Below are 14,392 nucleotides of genomic sequence, written 5' to 3'. Positions count from 1 at the left end.
AATCATTGTCTTAAGTTTAACAGTTCTTATAAGTCCTTTAGAGTCAGTTAAAACTTCTGTTACTCGTCCGGATGCTTTAAGATGGCAGCGCATCCACACGCAGCGGCTTCTCTCTGTCCCGACAGAACGTTGTTTTCGTGTTTTTTGTCTTGTGAGTCGCAGTGTTTTTGTACATCGTCATCGCGTCTACCTCTCTGTAAGCGAGCATACAGTCACGAGTTTCTGCTCGATGTCGGCAGAACCGCATTTTTCGGTTAAACTCCACGCACACGGAACAGCTGCGGGATCTCGGTCTGCCATGGAGGCCTACACCATCACCGACCACACTACTGCATCTGGCCCACAGCGGAGGCGCCACAAGCGGTGTGAGAGGAAGCAGAAGAGGGGTAAGCATGGAGGTATCTATCCCCACCATCGTACTGGCTAACATACGCTCGTTGGACAATAAACTGGACTACATTCGATTACTACGTTCAACTCAGAGGACTGTAAGAGACTGTTGTGTTTTTATCAGCTTACAAAGCCCTGCCCCTCCCCCACCTCAGAGCCTCAGATCACATCACTGTCATGCTAATGCCTGCTAATGCCTGCATACTGTTCATTAAAGTCGCCAAATCAGTTCACAAACAGATTAAAGTGTGGCCAGAAGGATCATCAGAGGTTCTTCAAGACTGCTTCAACACAACTGACTGGTACATGTTTAAGCAGGCTGCCACATGCAATAACACCACTGACCTCCAGGAGTACTCAGAGACTGTCACTGCATACATCAACAACTGTATTGATAATGTAACAGTCACAAAAACCATCACTGTCCGGGCCAATAGAAGCCGTGGATGACAGGGCAGGTCTACAGACTCCTGAAGATGTGGAACGCTGCCTTCAGAGCTGGAGATGAGGTGGGCCTGAGGACAGCCAGGGTCGACCTGTCCCGCGGCATCAGAGAGGCTAAGAGACAGTACTCCAGGAGGATAGCCCATCAATTCAGTGACAGCAGAGACACTAGGAACCTGTGGCAGGGGATACAGACCATTACAGACTACAAGCCCCCACCACGGACCTGTGACAACAACATCTCTCTGCTGAACGAGCTGAACACCTTCTTCGCTCGGTTTGAGCAACAAAACAGCACCACTGCACAGCAGACTCCACCTGTTGCTCTTACTCCCATCCTCACGAAGTGCTTTGGACGGCTAGTCATGCACCACATCAAGTCTGCCCTCCCCCCTGCCTGGACCCCTTCCAGTTTGCATATCGGTCCAACCGGTCGACCGATGATGCCATCGCCACTGCCGTCCACTCAGCACTCACACATCTGGACAAAATATGTCAGACAAATATGTCAAAAAGGACTCATATGCCAGAATGCTGTTCATAGACTTCAGTTCAGCATTCAACACAATCATCCCTCAACAGCTCATTTACAAACTGGTCCAGCTGGGGCTCAACACTTCACTGTGCAACTGGCTGTTGGACTTTCTGGCAGACCTCAGGCAGTACCGGTCGCCAGTAACACATCCAGCACCATCACACTGAACACTGGGGCCCCCCAATGATGTGTGTTGAGCCCCCTCCTCTTCACTCTACTGACCTTTATCTTTATTTTTTCTTCAATCTCTCTCTGAACGTGGAGAAGACGAAGGAGATTGTTGTTGACTTCAGGAGAGCGCACCCTCAGCGCGTTCCTCTGACCATCAATGGTGCGACTGTGGAGAGAGTGAGCAGCACCAAGTTCCTGGGTGTGCACAACACAGAGGACCTCTCCTGGACTCAAAACACAGCAGCACTGGCCAAAAAATCACAACAGCTGCAGAAATACTCTGCAACGAATAGTGAGACCAGCTGAGAAGATCATTGGTGTCTCTCTACCCTCCCTCCAGCACATTTACTGAAACCGTCTCACTTGCAAAGCCCTCTGCATAGCAGGCAAGGCAAGGCAAGTTTATTTATATAGTACATTTCATACACAATGGTAATTCAAAGTGCTTTACATAAAAGAAAGTAAAATAATAATGAAGAACAAGAATAAAACAAGCAATTTTAAAAAGCAATTAGTAATTTTTAAAATTATTAAAAAATTTACTTATTTAAAATTTATTTAAAACAGTTAGAAAATGATTTTACATAAAATAGAATAAAAAACAGTGAAAATATAGTGCAATCAGTTCGGACATTGCACAGTGCTCATTCAATAAATGCACAGCTAAACAGATGAGTTTTAAGTCTATATTTAAATGTGACTAGTGTTTTAGCACATCTGATCTCTTCTGGAATCTGATTCCAACTGCGGGCACATAGTAACTAAAGGAGGACTCCCCTTGTTTTGTGTGAACCCTTGGTATTTCTAACTGACTCGATTCTAATGATCTGAGTGCTCTGTTAGGCTTATATTCAGTGAGCATATCTGAAATATATTTCGGTCCTAGGTCATTTAGTGACTTATATACGAGTAAAATTACTTTAAAATCAATCCTAAGTGTAACTGGAAGCCAGTGTAAGGACCTGAGGACTGGTGTGATATGCTCATATTTTCTGGTTCTCTTCAGAATCCTGGCAGCAGCGTTCTGGATGAGCTGCAGCTGTCCAATGGTCTTTTTGGAAGGCCGGTAAGAAGCCCATTACAACAGTCCACCCTGCTGGTGATAAAGGCATGAACAAGTTTCTCCAAGTCTTGGCTGGAAACAAAAGATCTAATTCTTGCAATGTTTTTTAAATGATAGTACGCTGATTTAGTTACTGCTTTGACATGACTACTGAAACTAAGGTCTGTCTCCAGAATCACACTAAGATTCCTGACTTGATTTTTAGTTGTTTGACCCCTAGAGTTAAGGTATGCATTCACCTTGAACGCTTCATCTTTGTTTCCACATGCAATGACTTCAGTTTTTTCCTTGTTTAACTGAAGAAAGTTCTGGCACATCCAACTATTAATTTCATCAATGCATTGGCAGAGGGAGTCAATTGGGCTGTAGTCATTTGGAGATAATGCTAGGTAAATCTGGGTATCATCAGCATAGCTGTGGTAGGCAATTTGGTTCTTTCTCATTATTTGACTTAGTGGGAGCATATACAGGCTAAACAAGAGTGGTGCAAGAATTGACCCTTGTGGGACTCCGCATGTCATGGACGTCCACTTAGATTTATGCTCTCCTAGACTCACATAATAGCCTCTCCCTTCTAAGTATGACCTGAACCATTTGAGTACCATCCCAGAAAGCCCGACCCAGTTTTCCAGTCTCTCTAGTAGTATGTTATGATCGACAGTGTCAAACGCAGCACTGAGATCTAGCAATACCAGCGCCGATATTTTGCCAGAGTCACAATTTAACGAATATCATTTATTATCTTAATGAGTGCTGTCTCTGTGCTGTGATGCGGTCGAAAACCAGATTGAAAATTGTCCAGGTATCCATTTGAGTTTAAATATTTGTTCAGCTGATTAAAAACGACCTTTTCTATAATTTTACCTATAAACGGAAGATTAGATATTGGTCTAAAATTGCTCAAAATGGTGTTATCAAGGTTGCTCTTTTTCAGGAGGGGCTTAACAACTACAGTTTTTAAGGAGTTTGGAAATGTCCCAGAAAGAAGTGAGGCATTCACCACTTCTAAAAGATCTGCTTCTAAACAGTTTAGCACATTTTTGAAAAAAGATGTGGGAAGTGTGTCAAAATAGCAGGTTGATGATTTTAGGTGCTGCACTATGTCTTCCAGAATTTTGCTGTCAATTGCTTCAAAAATCGACATAGTATCTTTTTGATATTGTGGCCTAATCTGTCTGACCTCTGCATTACTTGAGGATGTGCTAATCGCCTTCCTGATATTGATGATCTTCTCAGAAAAGAAGGATGCAAACTCATTGCATTTGCTTTCTGATAGCATTTCACTGGGAATCTGACTTGGGGGGTTTGTCAGTCTCTCAACAGTGGCAAAAAGAGTACGAGTGTTATTTAAGTTACTGTTTATAAGGTTTGAGAAGAAATTATGTCTAGCTGTGGCTAGTTTCACATTAAAAGCATGAAGGCTGTCTTTATAGATGCTATAGTAAATTTCAAGTTTTGTCTTCCACCACATCCGCTCTGCTTTTCTGCATTGTCTTTTCATAGTCTGAACTGCTGTTGATCTTCTCCAAACTGATTTCTGTCTGTTTGTTTTCTTACTGACTATTATTGGTGCAATAACATTCTTAACTTTTGAGTTGAAGGAATCAAAGAGAATATCAACAGAGTCTGCAGAAATTCTTGGTGTTAAAGATATAGCCTCCATGAATAGTACACTTGTGTTCTCGTTAATGCATCTCCTTCTGACAGAGACCGATCTAGATTCAGTTGTAGCAGACATCAAAATATCAAAGAAAATACAGAAGTGATCAGATAGTGCTATGTCCTTAATAACAATGGATGAAGTGTTTAGACCCCTACTGATGATTAGATCCAGAGTGTGTCCACCTTTGTGTGTGGGTCCATGCACATGCTGAGTCAAGTCAAAAGTGTTTAGAACTGTTATCATTTCTTTTGTAGTTTTGTTTTCTGAATTATCTATGTGAATATTAAAATCCCCTGCAATAGCAAAACAGTCAAACTCTGTGGAAATCATTGATAACATTTCTGTGACCTCTTCAACAAAGGCTGGAGAGTATTTTGGAGGCCTGTAAATAATAATAAACAGAATGCGTGGAGCACCTTTCAGCACAATCCCTAGATATTCAAAAGACAAGTACTGACCAAATGACACTTGCTTGCATTGATAGGCATCTTTAAATAGAGCAGCTACACCCCCACCTCTCCTAACAGTCCTGCAGACACTCATGTAAGTGAAGTTAGGAGGGGCTGCTTCATTAAGGACTGTTGCATTGCAGCTGTCTTCAAGCCATGTTTCGTTTAGAAACATAAAATCCAGATTATTTGTGGTTATAAAGTCATTGATTAGAAATTATTTATTTTTTAGTGAGCGAATGTTTAAAAGTGCTAACTTGATGGCTGTGCTTTGTGTCTTTACATCAATTTTAGTTTGATGCATAATAGGCCGCAGATTAGATGAGTTTGCCCTTCGGCTTGAGAAGGCCTTAGACTTTCTATCACGTGATAAAACTGAAATAGAGAAAGCTACAGGCACACTGGGTTCCCGCTTGATCTGTAAGCATTTGTGAATGTTGCTGTTATTATAGCGGGGACCCGACACATATCACTGAGAGCTGCTATCAGTTGTTTTTGGTTCACCTTCAGCAGATAGAGGGTTTGGGCCCTGGCGTTGTGACAGCGGTCGAAGAGCTCTTGCATGAGCAGGGACCACAGGCTTTGGTGGTTTTGGGGCCTGCCGTTTTTTTTTGTTGATATCTGCGGGCTTGCAGCAAATGAGTGAGAGAGTTTAGTCCCAGCATACACCAATTCCTCCATTTTCTGTGAAAAGCACAGAAGTGGAGATGCTGGAGAAAGGGATAATGTGTCTGGTGAGATGGGCTGTGTCTCTGGTGTTTCCGGTGGCTGTGATATGTTGTCCTGTCTTCCCTGGCTGTTTTTCAGAAAGTCAGTCCTGGGTGCTGAATCTTGTAGCTGTTTTGTTACATCACAGTCTGTCTGTGAGGAGCTCTGTGGGCAGGGCTCAGCAGGGATAGTGTCCATGAGCAGTGCTTGTTTTGGCTGCGTGGTGTTATCAGTGTCCTTGTGGAATATTTCAACCACATGATGACTCAGACCCAGTGTGTGTGTGCTGAATGGATTGACACACTCTGCTGAAGGATGACAGAGTGAGAAGTAGATATTGTCCTTAAACACTCTAGCACCAGGTTTGTTTGGGTGGAGGCCATCCGGTTTAAACAATTGTCTATGGCCCCCGAAAAGATTGAAGTTGTCAATGAAATTCACTCCTTTTATATTACAAGATCTTTGTTGCCATGTGTTCAGCCCAAGCAACCGTGAAAACATATTTGTTTCCCTAGCTGGGAGTGGTCCACTGATGAACGACTGAACTTTGAATTTTCGAAGTGTTTCAAAGAGTTCACTGAAGTCCTTCTTAAGGAGTTCTGACTGCTATTTCCGAATATCATTCTTCCCCACATGGATGATGATTCGATTTGCAGTCTTGTGCTTCATCAGAATGTTCTGAGTTCTTTGTTCACATCAGAGAGCGTTGCTTGAGGAAGGCAGCATGTTGTTGTAGTCCTGCTACGGATGTTTCTGATAACAGTCACCCACTATCAGAGTCTTGGGCTCGGCTTCGCTCTGAGCTGAAAGCCGCTGTCTGCTCGACCTTGAGCACCTGTTAGTAGCGGTGTTAGCTGCTGGCTGATCCGGTCCATGTTTAATCACATTTGGGGATTCCTCACCCACATTCATTAATGCTTCAAATCTGTTCTCAAGATGTATAGGGGGTATAGGGACAAGCCTTGTCATAGTCGAATCTGGGGTAGAGGAAGCTACGGCAGCAATATGAGAATCTTGTGACAATCTGATATTTCGTGTTCCTTTGGGTCTCGCTCCCTGTTTGTGCCATTGATTAGTGTGGCGATCAGTTTCGGCTTGTTCCTCTACTCTTGGTATAAACTGTTGAGATTCATAAGATTCATGGGACTCACCGGCTGTATGCTCAGAGGGTCCATGACGACGGTCTGCTGAGTGTTCCGTCTGTTTTGGAAGTCCAGCAAGTAACTTTGTTTCAAGAATCACAATCCTTTGTAGAAGTTTGCAGCAGTTCATGCAACAAGTAGATCCAACAGGAGGCATTTTCTCTCTCTTCTGTTTGAATGTAGGCAGTTGTTTTCCCGTCTCTGGAATGTAAGCTGCTGGCAGTGGGAGGCAAAGTTTTCTTTTTGTAGTATTATTCCAGTCCCAAAGAGTTTTTAGTTTTAGCGTTTGTGCCAAAAAATCTTGTTTTTTGAGCACTGTGCTGATCTGGTGATGTAGAAATCTTAGAAAAATCAGAGAAAAGTACAGAAATAAGAAGCAAAGTGCAGAGCAGTAAGCTAGAACGTCCGAACGGTAGCAAAGCCGGAAGCGAAAGGTGATCCCAGACACCCGTCACACAGCTTCTTCAGTCTGCTGCCATCAGGGAGGAGACTGTGGAGTCTCCAGGCCAGGACCAGCAGACTGAAGGACAGCTTCATCCACCAGGCTGTCAGGAAGCTGAACTCCCTCCCGAACTTGCCCCCCCTCCCCTCTTCTACCCCAGGCACCACTGAACTATGAACCCAGACCCAGATCCCACATCCCCAGGTCCCCCCCACCAGTCACTTTGTGCAGCATTGGTCTGCTCACCACCTCATTCAGCATGGAACTGACGTCATTCCACTATCTCATCAGTCAATTAAGTAAAATAACTGCTCTTGAGCCCTTTGTCACTTTAATCAGACTAAATAAGCTTTTTTTTTGCACTAAAAATCTTTTATCTGCACTGTTGTTCACTTCATTGATTTGCACTCTATCTGCATATGGATTGTGCTCCAAGTGGTGTCTTGAAGTCTTTAAATTTTTCACAAACCTTGTTTGGGTTCTTAGTACCCTTATTCACACATGCTGTCTGGATTTCTTTACTTTTTGCACTAAGAACTCAAAGGACATTCTTGAACTTTTAGAACCATGCCACTGCTATCTTTAGCTTGGTCCAACTTGAAAAGTAGTTAAGTTGTTACAGTAGCTGGAAGGATTTTCCTTGTCTTTAATGACAGTACTGTACACAGTGGTGTTTCTTTTAACTTCAACATCCTCAGGTGAAAGTGAAACAGGTACCAGGGGCCATTCCTCTTCTTTCTTCCATAGAAAGTGTGGTGCATGGATCCACTCTCTGCACTTTACCAATGTGCTGGCTCTCACCCCTCTTGATCCCAAGTCTGCTGGGTTCTGATAATTTTCCACTGTGTTACATCTGTGTTTTATCTGTAAACAGAGATCCTCTTTGCAACAAATGTGCGGATGTGCATTCTCATTTGCGATGCGTTTCAGTACTGACTGACTATCAGTCCAAAACATTGAGCTTTTGAGATCTAGCTCCAATGCTTTCCTTATGGTTAGTTCACACAAGATGCAACTTGCGCAAATAAACTGGGCTATTCATGCATAGTTTCACGCTTGAACATTTTGAGTTTATTCGCATCATTCAATATACTATTGTGAGTGTATTTGCAATAGGATATAATTAGAATGAATGTAAAAATGTTTGCCATAAGTATTCTAGTCTTAACATAGAAATAATATTTTATTTAAAAAATACAAATTATAATTTATAATTTACTATGATTTACTAACACACCAAAACCTTTGGTCATTTTATAGAACACACGTATATTTATACAAAAAAAAAAAAAATCTATATAAACTATATACAAAGAACATTAATTTACGTATTTGAAATTTGACGAATTCTTTCATCTGAGGTGGCAACTTCTGCAGGGAAGGGACCAGACTCAAGAGGAAGAGCTCATCTTCTGAGCGTGGAGACAGTGCTGGAGCAACAGGATGGGTCCAGAGTACTTCTATAGGAGCTGCCGCTCCACCTCCAATTGCTGCTCCTTAGGCCTTCTCTGAGCTCTTCTTCTTGGTGGCAATGTATCAAATGACAATTTGTACAATGAGAAGGCAGAAAAGGATTAAACTGATTCACAAGTATTGATATAAATATTATATACATAAATATTAATAACATTGGTATGGTGTAGAGGAAAGACAGGACCGCAGAGTACTGTCACTTTTTCCCTGACCCTGTTGCTGATCCACTCCTCTGTCTCTGTCTCCTTTCTTCTCTCCTTTACATATGTGTCCCTCAGATCCTTCAACTTCTTTCTGCACACTTCCTCTGAATAAACACATCAACTTACAGTTTTTCTCAGTTGCTTTGGTCCATTTCTCGAATCAAACTCACAATTTGCAAAACAGTAAGTGCATTTCTCAAAACAATTTGTACAAATAGCAAAACACCATGGATAACCTGCAAACTCTCTTACTCAAAATCCTTAGTTCATCTCTCAAAAGTAAATATCTGTGTCAATGAACATGGCAGTGCCATCAGAATGACCAGTCCTTGTGTCATTGTGTCCGGACAAGACAGTCAAATTGTTTAGTCATTGTGATATAGAAAAGGAAAAAGGAATATGGGCACAAAGATGAAAATAAGTCAATTGTCAGAATGTGTAACTCTTGTGTTGTCCTCTGTCTATACAGTATAAGCTTTTCAACTGAAGATTCATGAGATGAACATTTGAGCTATTTCAGAGAAATGGTTTATCATTGGTTTATCATCTACATTCTGTTCATTAGTAAATATTCACTTGCACAATTCATGCCAAATTGACAAAAAGTCTAATAATAATGTATAAAAAAATAAAAAAATAAAGTGTGCTTGGCAGTTTATGTCAACTAGATTAACCATTTTGCATTTAATGACTTATACGATGAACTAAAGACCCGATGTTTTGGGGGGTAAGACTATTGCACAGAAAAATATATAATACACTTTGAGCAACATGACATTAGCAACTGATAATGTAGGAAACAACAGAGAATTGTACATAATCATTTGCATGGATGTACCAAAGCATTTGCAACTTGTTCAAAGAAATGAGAAACTGCTTTTTTTGATGTGCACAAGTGACACAATGATGTGAGAATTGAACAGGTAGTTTTGAGAATTTCAATTCTGATCTGAGAAATGTACCAAAGTGACTGAGAAAAACTGTAATATGTATATATAGCTCAAATTGAGTAAAGAGCATTTTTTCAACATTTTTTACAACCAGATTGTCTGACCTCCTCAATCACTTTCTTCCAAGCAAGATCCTTTTTATTTATGTAAAAGTATGAATAATTATCATACAAGATCAACTCAGCCAGTTTAATTGCACTTTACCTGCTGGACCGTCATAGACTCATAACGCACCTGACTGACAATTTAAACACTAGTCTTTACACTGACACTGTATGACCACTTGACACTTTACAGTTTGTCACTTTACTGCTACTTGCACTGCACATTTATTATGTGAAGAATATATATATATATTGTGACGAGTCAGCTGCCTCCTCCCTGATTGTCACCGGCACCCCGTCCTAAATCGCCGCCCTTCACCAGGCTCCCGACTGGAGTGGGTGTGTGAGAGGAGGGGCGCTGGACGAGTCAGGGCTGGCGGCGTGTGATGGGGCACACCTGAAGGGAATGGAGCCTCATCACCGCCGCTGTTTAAAAGCCCAACGCGCCTCTCCTCGGGAGACCGGTCTCTTCCCTGTGCATGCACACTGGTGTCCTCGTGGGTCCAGGAAGGGTGCGTTGAGGGACTCCCGCGCCACAAGAGACGTGAGCTGCCGGACCCGCGATCCGGAAGAGAACCGCACCCGTTTACACGGCCGACGGGCCAGGATGCCGGGCCGTCCATCCCATGCCAGCGCCGCGGCCAACGAGAGTGATGCGGCCGCTAGAGGAAGCCGCCGCCCCTCGCGCCCCGGACCGAAGAGGGGAGCGCGTGCGGCCACCGGACTCCGCCCCTTACCTGGACCCTTCCTCGATGAACACTGCCCAACCCACACGAACCCTGCAGCACGACGAGGACACCAGATTCCCTGTTATTTTGGACACCTTTCCCCTTTGGCCACTTTTATCCCCCTGTTTTATTTGATTTTTGTGTTAATAAAAGCCTCTCCGAGGCCTTACGCCACGCCCACTGTGTCTGTCTTGTGCTCGTCCCGTGACTATATATATATATTAACTATTATTATTTATATTTTATCTTACTTTACTGTATTTTCAATATTTTTTTTTACATACTTTGTATTGCCTGTGTTAATTATATGTATGAACAGTATGTTCCCATTATTCTCATTCTCGAGAGGAGTGAGCAAAGTAAGAATTTCATTGTACTGTAGTACATATGACCATAAAGTTCTTGAATCTTTTGCAAGTAATGCTGCCCTCTCTGTCTCTGCAGAGATGTGCACTGAAGTTGATGTTGACACACTTGATCTGCTTGAACTTGATCTGCTAGACCTGCACAGACGAAACCATTGAGGCATTATCTTCATTATTTACTTGATCTGTGACTTTTTGAATAGAAGAAACTTGAGTATTGGCTTGAGAGTCAGTAGAGCAGAACCTGATTTTACCAAGTGAGACATGTTCCTGGGACAACATCTTTGTCGTCCCTGGAACAACATTGTGATTAACCAATCAAATTTGAAGAACCAGTTTATAGATTTTGTGAAGTTTATGCTTAAAATCACTGTTTGTTGCTTGTACATCAGTGTCATTCATCTATCATATCCTCTGATTTAAAGGATTACTCATGGTTAGGGTTAGGTTTAGGTGTAGGGAAATGGTCAAGAATATATTTTTGGAGTAAAATGTTGTTCCAGGGTCAACAAAATATGTTGACCCTGGAACACATCTAACTCAGCAAAATCAGGACGTGCGTATCAACAGTAGAAATAAACATATCAATTCATTCTTGCTTCATACCAGGTTTTCAAGTCTTCAGCTTTATCCTCTTCACTTAACACTTGAACATAGGAGTTTGGAAGAGACTTCTATTCAACAAGCTGTTCACTGAATTTCAACATGTTCTCCTTTATTTCTTCCAAATATTCAGCATAAGTCATTAAATAATTTACAATAGTCATTTGCCTTGTAAGATGTTCCTTGTAAAATCTTGCCTGCTCTAGAGGCTTTTAAAGGCCATGCAAGTCCTTCTGAGCTGAGCTAGGGGATTGTTCTACATCAGACTCCTCCATTTTGCTTCAAACAAGCAAATATCCTCCTTCCAAAGACAAAACCTTTCAAATTTCCTTTGATTATTCTTAAAAAATGACACACATAAAGATCTTTGAATTCTTCACTATCTGCAGCATCAAACTTTAAAGTCTTTCCAATAACATTCAAATATAACTCAGCATTAGCTCAGCCAGTTACATCCTTGAACACATACCTTTTTGAAAAGTTTTCCTTGTTTGTTGGCTCCAATGCTCTGCGGTCTCAAACAGTCTATCCATTCCATTCAAGTACAAAATTAATCTTCTTCTCAAACAAGTTCCATTTTCAAAGCAAAGTCTTTTGACATAATGTAGTGGTAAAAACAAGCTTCAACTTTCCAATATGTCCCTTGTTTCTTGGCCACTGTGGGAGGTGTTGATGCAATATTCCGACGCATGCAATGCAAAGCACCATGATCCCGTAACTAAAATTTATCAAACCAAAATGAATTTGAAATGCAGCATAAAACAAAGGCTTGTTGCACCATGCCATCTTAGTTCCATGCGCATGGTAGAAAGACTGTATGCTCTCACCACCAGCATCCCTCTCCTGTCAGGGGTGAAATCCTTTAAAAAAATATTTCCTTCATACCTATAGAGGGCACACACTCAGAGAAAGAAACAACATTAACAATATAGCAGCAAACTAATATATAAAGAACATATAGAAAAATTAAATAAGATCATAAGAATGGCTCCTACAGGCTTTCTTGTGCTATTCCAACCTTCTTTCTGAGGTCCTACTATTGAGGAATTTGTTTCCTTTGGTCATTCAGTAAGTATTGTTGTTATGTTTTCATGCATTTTATGTTTTGGTGATTTGAACTTAATGTGTAATTGTTGTATATGTAAAAATCATTGAGAAAATCATGCATGTGCCTTTTTTTTGATTGACCTTTATTCCATGCTTTCTTTTTTAGGTGGAAAGTGTTTAAAAGGTTTGCTTCCACAAACTGCCCACTTTGAGGTTTGTTGCTGGACTCGTGAACACTTGGGACATTTTACACGAACACAAAGAGCAGGTGGATTCTACATGTGGAAGACAGGAGGACTCTTGGCTGTATCAAGTTTGATTTGCTTATGTCAACACTGGATTACAACTCATTGAACACTGCTTTCCTAGAGTGGGGATTCTTTGGATGGACATCACAGTTTTAACTATTACAAAACATGGTTGGCTTCAGTTTTACCATTCTTATTTCTGGTTCATATCACCCCAATATTGAACATTTCTTGAATATTTTATTTTATAATGTATTTTTTCTTTTAATGTGTTGTAGCCTGGGATATTTAATTTACACATTGTATCACTCTGTATCGGAGATTTTATGATAAAAAACGAAAACAAATTATTCCTGTTGTAGAAAACATGGTGGCACCAAGATAGGCTACTATGAAGGGAGACCCTTGGGTTTGCAATAGCCCCGGGGCCCTACAGTATGTGTTCTTACAGTTTTTCTCAGTCACTTTGGTGCATTTTTCAAAACAGAAATGAAATTCTCAAAACTACTTGTTCAACCTCCACATCATCTTGTCACTTGTGCACATCATAAGACCAGTTTCTTATTCTTTTGAACAAGTTGTGATTGCTTTTGTACATTCATTCAATTGATTACGCACATTTATCTGCAGTTTCCTACATTATCATTTGCTAATGTCATGTCGCTCAAAATGTATTATACAGTTTTCTGAGCAATAGTCTTACCCCTCAAAACATCTAGCCTTTAGTTCATCGTATAAGTCATTAAATGCAAAATGGTTAATCTAGTTGTCACAAACTGCCAAGCAAAGTTTTTATTTTAATGTTTACACATTATTATTAGACTTTTTGTCAATTTGGCATGAATTGTGCAAGTGAATCTTGACTAATGAAGAGAATTTAGATGATAAACCAATGATAAACGATTTCTCTGAAATAGCTCAAAGGTTCATCTCATGAATCTTCAGTTGGAAAGAATATACTGTATAGACAGAGGACAACACAAGAGTTACACATTCTGACAATTGACTTATTTTCATCTTTGTGCCCATATTTCCTTTTCTATATCACAAAAACATTGTAAAGGATTTATATATATATATATATATATATATATATATATATATTTTTTTGTCAGACCTAGTAAAAGTGTAATTGTGAATTCTATCCAGTCTCTTTCAATCAATATCCCACATACAGTAATGTGTAAATTTCTACTTTTGAAATGGATATATGGCATACATAAGCATATGGCATACTGTTCAAGACAGTAGTAGTTTACATCAGAACATACATCAGTTATATTGACAACATGACTAAGCAATTTGACTGTCTTATCCGTAAACTATGACACAAGGACTTTTCATTCTGATGGCACTGATATGTTCATTGACACAGATATTTATTTTTGAGAGATGAACTAAGGATTTTGAGCAAGAGATTGGCTTTTGCAGGTAATCCATGGTGTTTGCTATTTGTACGAGTTGTTTTGAGAAATGCACTTACTGTTTTGCAAATCTCAAGAATGATTCGAGAAATGTACCAAAGCGACTGAGAAAAACTGTAATCTGAGCCTGGCTGTGCCTTGCACCCCATTGCACCGTATGTATGAAAAGGCTCAAGGACTTTACTTTCTGATGGCACTGATATGTTCATTGAGATAAATTCTTACTTTTGAGAGAACTGA

Source organism: Carassius auratus, unplaced genomic scaffold (genome assembly GCF_003368295.1).
Source record: "Carassius auratus strain Wakin unplaced genomic scaffold, ASM336829v1 scaf_tig00027223, whole genome shotgun sequence".
Classification (NCBI taxonomy): domain Eukaryota; kingdom Metazoa; phylum Chordata; class Actinopteri; order Cypriniformes; family Cyprinidae; genus Carassius; species Carassius auratus.
This window is presented reverse-complemented; position numbering follows the sequence as displayed.